The 10070-nt window shown below is 41.5% G+C and overlaps 1 protein-coding gene across 2 annotated transcripts in view; it reads left to right on the top strand.

Annotated features, from left to right (window-relative positions):
• Nucleotides 1-10070, top strand: part of ADAM17 (ADAM metallopeptidase domain 17) — a 2408764-nt gene that overhangs the window by 1500724 nt on the left and 897970 nt on the right. The gene's annotated exons all lie outside the window — the stretch shown is intronic.

Raw genomic sequence — 10070 nt, 5'->3', positions numbered from 1 at the left:
AATTGTCATAGAGCACTAAATAAGTTACAAATTACTACAGCACTCAACTTTCCTCAATTGTCTAGAGGAAAAGGTTTTAGTACTTAATAAATAAGCACCTATTCAGGCATGTCTAAAGGTCAGCTCCCGGTGTTTTCTCCTGTCTACCTGATGAATCTGGGCATCTTGGGACAATGCAGCAATTGCCTCATGTACACAGACAACCCTCTCCTCCTACCACCCAACACTATGACCTGTGAGAGATGCACTTATATAGCCAAACTGGAAGCAAAGCTCTCTTTACCAAAGACAGGCCTAGACAGTCAAGAGGAGAAGGTAAACACTTGCACCGCACCACACTCATCACATAGTCCCTCAAAACCTACACCACCAAAACACACACGCAGGACACAAAACACACACCTACATTCGCGGAGGCTCTCTGTGCTAATCTGCCCAAACAACAGAGACCTCCAAAGCAGAAATGCAAGCAACCTCCACCCCCCAACACAACCCAAATGACACATAGTCCACATACTCAGTGTGCCACTCAACTGCAGCCCATAAGGCATAACGTACCCAACACTCTAGAAATAGGTGAGACTATAGTCAGGCACACTGATGTTCCACTCACCAGGCTAAACAAGGAAAAAGTTACTGTCAGCTGCCTGTCAGGTGCCAGGATCCGCCACATAACGCACGCACTCAGGTCACTCCACAACAAGTACAAATATGACTCTCTCATTGTCCTTGTTGTTGTGAATGACCTGAGACGTACCTCCCTGGACTACATGAAAAGAGACATGGAGGAGCTCTCTGATCTTGTAGCCCAGGCCGGTATGACCCTAGCCCTGAGTAGCATCCTGCCATCACCCAGAATGACACCACAGTACAAGGACAAAATGATTGACTTTAACAATTGGCTAAGCTTCTGGTGTCATTCTAAGGGAATCCAGTATCTGTCTGCCTGGGATGACATGATCGACAGACCACGCTGCTTTGCTAGAGATGGCCTGCACCTGTCACCCTTGGGATTCCGGATACTGGCAAAGGCTCTTGCCACCCCTATAGTGCCTCTTTTAGGCAAGGTTCAAGTGACAAATTTACCACAGGTACAAGCAAGCAAAATCTGAGGGTAATGCTACTCGATGCTAAAAGTCTAAACCTCAAAATGCACTCACTCGAGGCACTCCTTAAAATGGAGAACATTGACATCTGTGCAGTGACAGAGACCTGGTTCAAAGCTCCAGAGAGCACCCCTGCATTACCAGGCTATATTTCATACCACATCTTTCGGCACCAAACCCGGACCGAAACACTAAAGGTGGAGGCGTGTCCATATTCATTACGGATGTCCACACCTCCAAGCTAGTTGCTCAGCATAATGCATCCGAGATTATCCAAGTTCAAGTAACTCTGGGCAAAACCGCAATCCAGATTGTAGCTTGCTACAGACCCCCCACCATGCCCCAGGATTCCCACTCCTCTTTTCTTGATACACTGGAAAATATTAAGGTCCAACCCAACACTCTAATAATGGGAGATTTCAACTACCCTACCATTAACTGGGAAAACTACTCGTGTACCAACTCTTTTGCTCAATGTTTTCTGGAAATCATCAATTCCAACGCTTTGGATCAAGTTATCCACACCCCCACCAGAGGCAGCAATATCCTAGACCTGTTCATCACCAACATGGGTGACCGGTGTTCCACACCAGAGGTCAGCTCCTCGTTGGTCAGATCCGACCACAAACTAATCACCCTAGACATCCACATCCCACTCCCACCCCCCATTAGGAGAACAACCGTAAATAATTTCTCCAAAGCCAACTTCACACTTAAGACAGAAGTGGCAAACTTCATGACACCCATGCAGGTGGACAGTAGAGGTACGACTGCTGAATACTACACAAATGCACTTTATAAGCACTTACACGAATGCATGGATTGTGCTATCCCTAACAGAACCAAGATGCTATCCTCCATAAAAAGGAAGCCAATCTGGTGGTCCTCTGCCATAAACAAACTCTACAACAGAAGAAAGAAACTGTTGCAAAAAAGAGTAAAATCCCACAATTGGAGGAACTCCCTGGTCAGCCTCAGTAAGAAGCTGAGATCCCTCATAAAATCCTCCAAAGCTAGTTATGAAAACAAAATTGCCACTGATTCTAAAGACAACCACAAAGCATTCTATAGCTTTGTCAAAAATCTCAATGGCAACACTCAGATCTGCTCTGAGTTTCAGCACAATGACACTAAATATACAGAACCAACTGATATTGCCAACATCCTGGCAGATAGGCTCAGTGCTAACTTTACCCCCCTCTCACCCCCTAAAGGGCCCATCTTTATACTGGAAGAATGCAAAGTTCCTGTAATCATGGCTGCACAGGTAAAAACTTCACTCTCCAAAGCCAAGAACACAGCATCCATGGGACCTGACAACATCCCAGGCTGCCTTCTACATCAACTACAGAATGAACTGGCACCCCACCTAAGTACCATGTTCAATCATAGCCTCACCTCAGGCTTTGTGCCCATTGAATGGCACACCGTGACAGTTATCCCACTTCACAAAGGGGGGGCCACAACAGACCCCGGGAACTACCGCCCATTAGCCTGACGAGCCTCGTCTGCAAGGCCATGGAACGTATCATCATGGAACTCATAAACAAAGACATTGGAGATCTCCAAACCCTGGACCCCACACAGTTTGGGTTTGTAAAAGTCAGATCATGTCTCTTAAACCTGATAGACTTCTTTGAAGTAGTCACCAAAGCCATAGATGAGGGTAAGGTGGTTCACACAGCCTATCTAGATCTCGCCAAGGCGTTTGACACCATCCCCCACTCTGGAATTATAGATAAACTCACTAAACTAGGTATAAATCCCTATGTCACAAGATGGGTTGCCAACTGGCTTACTGAAAGAACCCACACTGTGAAAGTAGCAGACTCCAAATCACACTTCAGACCAGTGACAAGTGGAGTACCACAGGGTTCAGTCCTGGGTCTTCTCCTGTTTGGTATCTACTTCTCTGAAGTACAGGCTAACACAGAAGGTCTTTGGCTAACTAAATTCACAGATGACTGCAAACTAGGAGCCATAACTGAAACTCCTAATGATGTGGACATCCTACAAAAGGGCCTCACTGAGACAGATGCCTGGTGTCAAAGACATGGTCTTAAGCTCAATGCCAAAAAGTGCATTGTCATCCGCTTTGGTAAAAATTCTGTACCCATGAACTATGACATAGGTGGTAGTCTACTTAATACCGAAAGTGTGATAAGAGGCCTTGGGACACAGGTGGACAGTAGTCTCTCCTTTGATAATCACATCGCCAAAGTGGTCAGGAAATCTTTCTACGTGGCACACCTCATCACAAAAGGTTTCTCATCCAGAAAAAAAGAGGTAATTGTTCCCCTCTACTCATCACTCATTAGACCCATTATAGAGTACAACTCCCCTTTTGGTATGTACCTCACAAGACATCTACAACAACTGGAAAGGCCGCAAAAATACCTCACAAAGAGGATTACTGGCCTCAAACAGATGCCTTACGCAGACCGCCTCAAAAAACTCCAGCTTTACTCCGTCGCATATCGCCTACTCAGAGGCGATCTCTGCCTAACATACAAAGCTATGTCAAACCCAGAGCTGTTGGACATGCTCCACTTAAAGAAATCCCAATCCCTCCGAGCTACACGCTCTAGGGACCTAAACCTTGTCACCACAATAAACAGAACATGCTGGAGGGATAGATTCCTGTCCCAGAGACTTCCCATACTCTGGAACAGACTACCTATCTATGGCAAACAGAGCTCCTCATTAGCACTCTTCAAGAAAAATCTTGATGATTGGATGGGTAATAGGAAATTCACCCCGAGGATCACTTCTGTGGTTCTGCTTGACAGGGGCACAGGAAAATAATTTTCTTGGGTGGCGAAAGCCAGGGTACATTTTTGGCTAGGCTTGTATAGGCCCTAGGGCCAATAGCCTAGTACCTACCTATGAACCTATGAACTTTTGTTTTGGGAGCGTTATTATTTTTGTTTTATTGTTTTGGACTTTGTGTAGTGATTTACTTACTATACACAGTATCAAGACTGTGGAAATTTGCATGCCTGTCACTCAAGGTGGAAATTAGCATGCCTGTCACTCAAACTCGTTTTTCCCCTGACAATCAGTTAGGCCACGCCCAAAGCTGCGCAGAATTACCTGCGAGGTACTACACTTGGAGATTACCATACTTTCTACTTAAAATTCTCTAGTAATTACACCAAACTCAAGAGATGCCATCAGTAATTCACAGTTTAGATAAGAATCTCCCAAACATAAAAATGTTCACTTACCTATAATGTTCAAGTGTGTAGTCTAAAGAAGTCCCATTAATTCTTCTAGCAGCTGTCTCCAACAAAGTTGACTGCTTCTCCAAATGACATGCGCAAAATCTACATACTACTAAAATGACAGAATACAGCCATTATCTGTAAAGCTTACTGCAAAATTCAAGTCACCTATGGTAAACCATGACAGGCATTTGTAACTGCACTGTCATCAGCAACAAAAGTAAAATTCTTAAAAATGTATAACATTATAAACAAGGCTGCAATAACTTCTCATCCAAACTTCATCATGACTGCAAGTTCCACAACTGAGCTGAATACTGTAGAAAGTTGACACTCCACAGGATGCACCTAGACAATGCCTGAATTTACTACTTTGCAATGAATGCATGAATAGATTACATTGGTTAACATATTCAAATAAATACATACTTTGAAATGAATAAAACATTTTAAACAGCTTAACATTTAAACCTCTCATTCAAGAAATGAAAATCACTGTCAAGCCAAAAATCAGTGTAGCTAGTGCCTCGTCAAGTTAAATAAGACCATTTTCACCTTTGCTGGCACCCATTGTTTAATCCAGTATGTCCAAAATCAAAAGCACTTAACACATAGTCAAGGGTGACTGCAACAATTTTAAAAGAATTAACATGCAAACTAATTGACTCAGGCTTCCCTTACCATAAATTGAGAATTATGTAACTATTTTTTATATATTTAGTGAACATTTTAGTTAATGTAACAAACTTTAAGAAACTATGGATTTTCAGTGGGGATTGATATCTGCTGAAAGTGATAATGCAGCTGCAAATGCAGTTTTAATTGACCCAATTATAGGCCTGTTATATACTTAGAACAGCTATGACAAAATAATTTTAGTGAAAATCTGGGGAACCACAAATGTCAGATGTTCAAGAGGACAGTTGTAGAAACAGAGGTTGGCATGAGAGAAAACACATTCATTTTATTGATTCACTTTCCTACAAGAATCAAAACCTCTAACTTTGAGTTGGGTTAAACTTACAGAAACCAACATCTCAAGGGAATTTGAAATACAAAAGCAAAAAGTACATTAAAATATTTTGACTGGTATACTTGATATTTTTGTAGTGGCCATGTAAAAATGTTATGGTCTTGCAGTGCACTCACCAGTGCACATACTGTCTATAAAAATAACATGCATATACAGACTAAAAGATCTCAGCGTTTGGTGCCAACAAGGCAGCACATGCTCCTTCTCCACTCCACAAGCTGCAAGTTCATGCAGGTCACTCAAGAGTTACCAGGAAAGCAGGCCTACGCATTGTAAAACCCACTAACTCTGCTTCCATATAGGGATTTTACTTAGTCATATGTCACAGGTTCTTAGGCACTACAAGGACATTTCCCCACTGTACCAGTACTCACCCTTGAGTTTTTCCTCCCTTTTCAAGGAGGGCTAGGTCAGTCATACTAGGGGGTGAATTTATGAATACCCAACCATTTATCCTTTTTTAAGGCAGACAATGGGTCACACTGTTTAACGTGGAGAGTTAGTTTGTTCTAGAGAAGTGGGTAAACCATGTGTTAATCTGCCCCTCCACAATGTTTTATATATTTGCTGGAGTTGATTTAGAACTATGGCACTAGTATTAGCTGGACTATTTGATTTATGGATGTATAAGAGTTTTTGGACTACTGGATCCATTATAACCAGCAAAGCTTCCTTGATCCACTATATTAATATGTGCTAACTCTGCCCCTAATTCTAACTGCAACTTAAATTAAAAAAAAAAAAATCTGTTCCCTTAACACTACCACGGCAGAAAACATTTGGGACAGTCATCACACACACACACACACACACACACACACACACACACACACACACTCTGTCCCCTAGCCTAACCCTGAACACTACTAGTCACACACACTCGATCTGTTCTCTTACCTAATCTATCATGTAACCTGATCATAACCCTAAACACACTTAATCTACTCCCTTACTCTAACTCTAACCCACAAATTCACACTTAAGGGCTTTTCAATACTGGCCAAAGCCTTTGCTACCTCCAGTGTGTCTTCTTTAGTCAGAGCTCATCTAATGAAAATCTCAACATAACCAATAAATCAAATCACCTGCTAGGTAACATTTAGTTGACCCTTCTCAATGCCAGTTTTCATAACAACCTGCCAGATCTGGAGGCACATATGCACTTGGAATGAGTCCTATATTTATGTAGTGACTGAGACGTGGTTCATAAGGAATGAGGACACCCTCCTCTTTGTCCAGTTTCTGTGCTTTCTTCAAGCCCTCTGGAAATGGTGGCAATGTCTCCATTTTCTTCAGGGATTTCATTCCTTCCAAATGATACTTAGTGACCCTCCAAGTGAGCTTAGTTTGCAACAGGTGCACATGTTGCAGATCCCATTTTAGTCTTATATAGATTTAGTCTTCAGATTCGACCTTTTTTGATGCATTGCAAGCAGGCTCCATGGTTGGATCTCAGGACAGAGTGCAGGATCTGGAGGTGTCAGCCTTTTCCGGGGCTCTTTCTTGTCAGGCTTGGAGGGTTGAGCTCCAGATAGTGATTATGAAACAGTCATAAGGAGAAGACCTTTCAGAATTAGTTTGTTTTTGTAATGTGCCAAAGTGCTGTGGTTAAAGGCTTTGCAGATCTCACAGTCTACTTTTAAGTGAGCAAGATCCAAGCAATTTATACACAAATCATGTGCATCAGAAAGTGGAATATTGTGCCCACACTGCATACATTTTTTTAAAGGCTGAAGGCTTTTCAACCATCTTAACAAAATTTTTAATATTAAGAATAAGGGAAAAAATTATTTATTTTTTTGTGAAAGAAAGAAAGAAAGGGGAGAAGAAATTACTGACTCTGGTAAATGAGATTACCACAAGGGTAAAGGTAGGTAAATTTTATTTATTTATTTACATTTGTTTACTGGGAAATTCCGACTGGACGCAGGTCCTTTTTCAGCGGATGCCCGGGGAGAAAAGCTCCACATCATGTACATGATGAATAGAGATAAAAATTGCTGCAATAGTAAACAACATTACAGGTTGCTGGCTTTAAGACAATAACAAGATATTGATTATCAACAGTATATACAGTAAATGTTGCAAGTTAAGATAGTTTCTTGTTTATAATATTAGTAACAAATTTAATTAATATCCTTGTACATACTTTGAATGTTTAACAGCTGTTACAACCTATGATTTCTTGTGAAACTTTACAGTAGAATATATACCTTGTACAAATTTGGTGTAAATATCCATAGCTGTTTTTGTGTGACTATATACTTGATTACCTTTGTCCTGTTTCTTGACATGAATACTACATCTGCTCAGACCAGGATATTTCTTTCTTGTTATTATGCCCAACACAATGATGCATACGGTTTCCAATTTTTTTTTTTTTTTTGCAATGTATCAGTAACTTTTTTATATTTTCTTGTGTATGTGGAGCTTATCTCCCTGGGCCTCCACTGAAAAAGGACATATATCCAGATGGACTAGCCCGGTCAACAAATGTAAAATAAATAAATAAAATAAATTGTCAGACAAGATTTTAAAGTATGTAAAGACAACTAGCTAATTCTGACTGTGGTTAGTATTGGCAGTAGAGTAGTTGGGTTAAGAGTCTAGGTGGGGAGTAAGGGTGGGTGTGTTAGTCTGGATTAGAACAAGGACAAGCTAGTGCAAATTTAAGTGGAATTTGAGCGCAGTCTTGAAAAGGCTGCTGGAAGGTAAAGTAGTTATAGAGGATGGAAGATTGTTCCAAAATTTAGATATGGTACATGTAAATATGGCTTCTCCTGCTGAGTTTTTGGGTTTGATAACAGTGAGTTGATTTTTGTTGCTTGATCTTAGGGGCCTAGTGGAGTAATAGGGTTGGAGAAGGGTTTGAAGGGAAGGGATGTTAAGGGGGTGGTTAATAAGTTTATGAGTGAGGGTGAGTTGATTAAAGTGAAGGAGGTGTGGGAGTTCTAGCCAGTTTAGTTCTTTAAGGGAGATGCAATGATGGCTACAGTAGGAGGTTCCAGTGGCAAATTTAGCAGTTTTGTTGTAACAAGCATCCAGCTTGTGTAGGTCTGTCGGTCTAAGGTTGGTAAGTATTGGGGATGCATAGAGTAGGGTGGAGATTAGCTGGGAATTGGCTATGGAGATTCTAGCTGCCTTGGTTAGAAATTGGCTGGTTCGATATTATGCATCGTTGCTTGTGAACTTATTTTATTGTGAGAGATATATGGGTGTCAAATCTAAGTTTGTTTTCTATTTCCACACCGAGTAATTTTGTGTGTTCTGATGGAGAGATGATGGTATTGTCTTTGGCGAGAATGTTGAAGTGGGGGGTGGTTTGGGTGGCTTTGGAAGGTTGGAACAGGAGAAGTTTTGTCTTACTTGGGTTGAGTAGGAGCTGAGCATTGGATAGCCAGCTTTCTATAGAAAAGAATGATTCCTGTGTGATTTGTTGTAGTTCTGGTAGAGTGGGGGCAGAGCAGATGAGAGTAGAGTCATCTGCATACTGTATAAGAGATGCTTGTGTGGTGGCAGTATGTAGGTTGTTAGTGAAAAGTGAGAATAGCAGAGGGCCAAGGATACACAGTTGGGGAACTCCGAGAGGAACTAGGAGGCGAGGTGATAGGTTATCATCCCCGATTACGGATTGCTGGCATCTGTGTAGATAGCCATGGAACCAGTTGCAGGCTGATTGTGAGAAGGAAAGTTTGGGGAGAGTAGAGAGTAGTAGCTCATGCGATACCATGTCAAAGGCCTTTGAGAGATCTAGAAATACGGCAGTAGAGAAGAGGCCATTGTTTTTGTGATGAAGTATAGTGTTGATGAAGGAGAGCAGAGCGGAGGTAGTGCTGTGATATGGCCTGAAACCCTGTTGGGTTTTGGAGAGGAGATTATTAGCTAGGAGGTAGTTGGAGACCTGGGTAAAAGAAAGGTAATACAATAACTAAATACCAGAAGGACAGACAAATATAAGTAACTGGGTAATTAAAGCACTTAACCGACTAACACTCAGGAGCTCACAGCGACCATGTCACCAAGGTGATAAGCAAGATCTGAGGTATGGTAGGGGACTAGAGCTTTATGGATAAGGGAGGAACTCAAGAGTTTCCAGTAACCATCAGCTGTAAAAAGCAACTGAGTCAGGGTTGGAGCCACACCCAATTGTTGAGGAACGAATAAAAATTGACATCAGATCCAACATTTGTCAAAATTTACTGCAACCATAAATTTGCACACAAATCAAATGCTCGCCGGATTTTTTATAAAAAGTTACAAAGACTGCCTGCCTGTTTAAAGCTATGAGTGAATAAATAGGTAATTAAACGATACATAGAGCCTACAGTATAAAGTATTCCAGTGCCTAAGTTTAAAATTTAGCAACAAAAACACAGTGAAGACAGAGTTCGAAAAACAAAAAGATTGTATACACTTTGCAGTAACAATTTCTGACTCAGACACAGCTCTACTACAGTACTGCAACAAGAAAATGTGCAATATCACTGTGGGCTGTTTCCATGGATGTGTTCCATGATAAACAGTCTGGGAGAGAGGCATATACTAGTTAGCCACGTGGTCTCCTCTGGGACTGCCTACAGTAAGGCATGTACACAGCTGAGTGATTCATAAAATTTCTCTGCTTTGTAAACTTGCATGGCCACTTGCTGCAATAAACATGGCCAAAACTGGTACAGGTAAGTGCTGGGGAGTTTAGTAGTCAAGTAG

This window comes from Protopterus annectens, chromosome 1.part1 (assembly GCF_019279795.1).
Source record: "Protopterus annectens isolate FY-2018-M chromosome 1.part1, PAN1.0, whole genome shotgun sequence".
NCBI classification, from domain to species: Eukaryota; Metazoa; Chordata; order Ceratodontiformes; family Protopteridae; genus Protopterus; species Protopterus annectens.
This window is presented reverse-complemented; position numbering and strand designations above follow the sequence as displayed.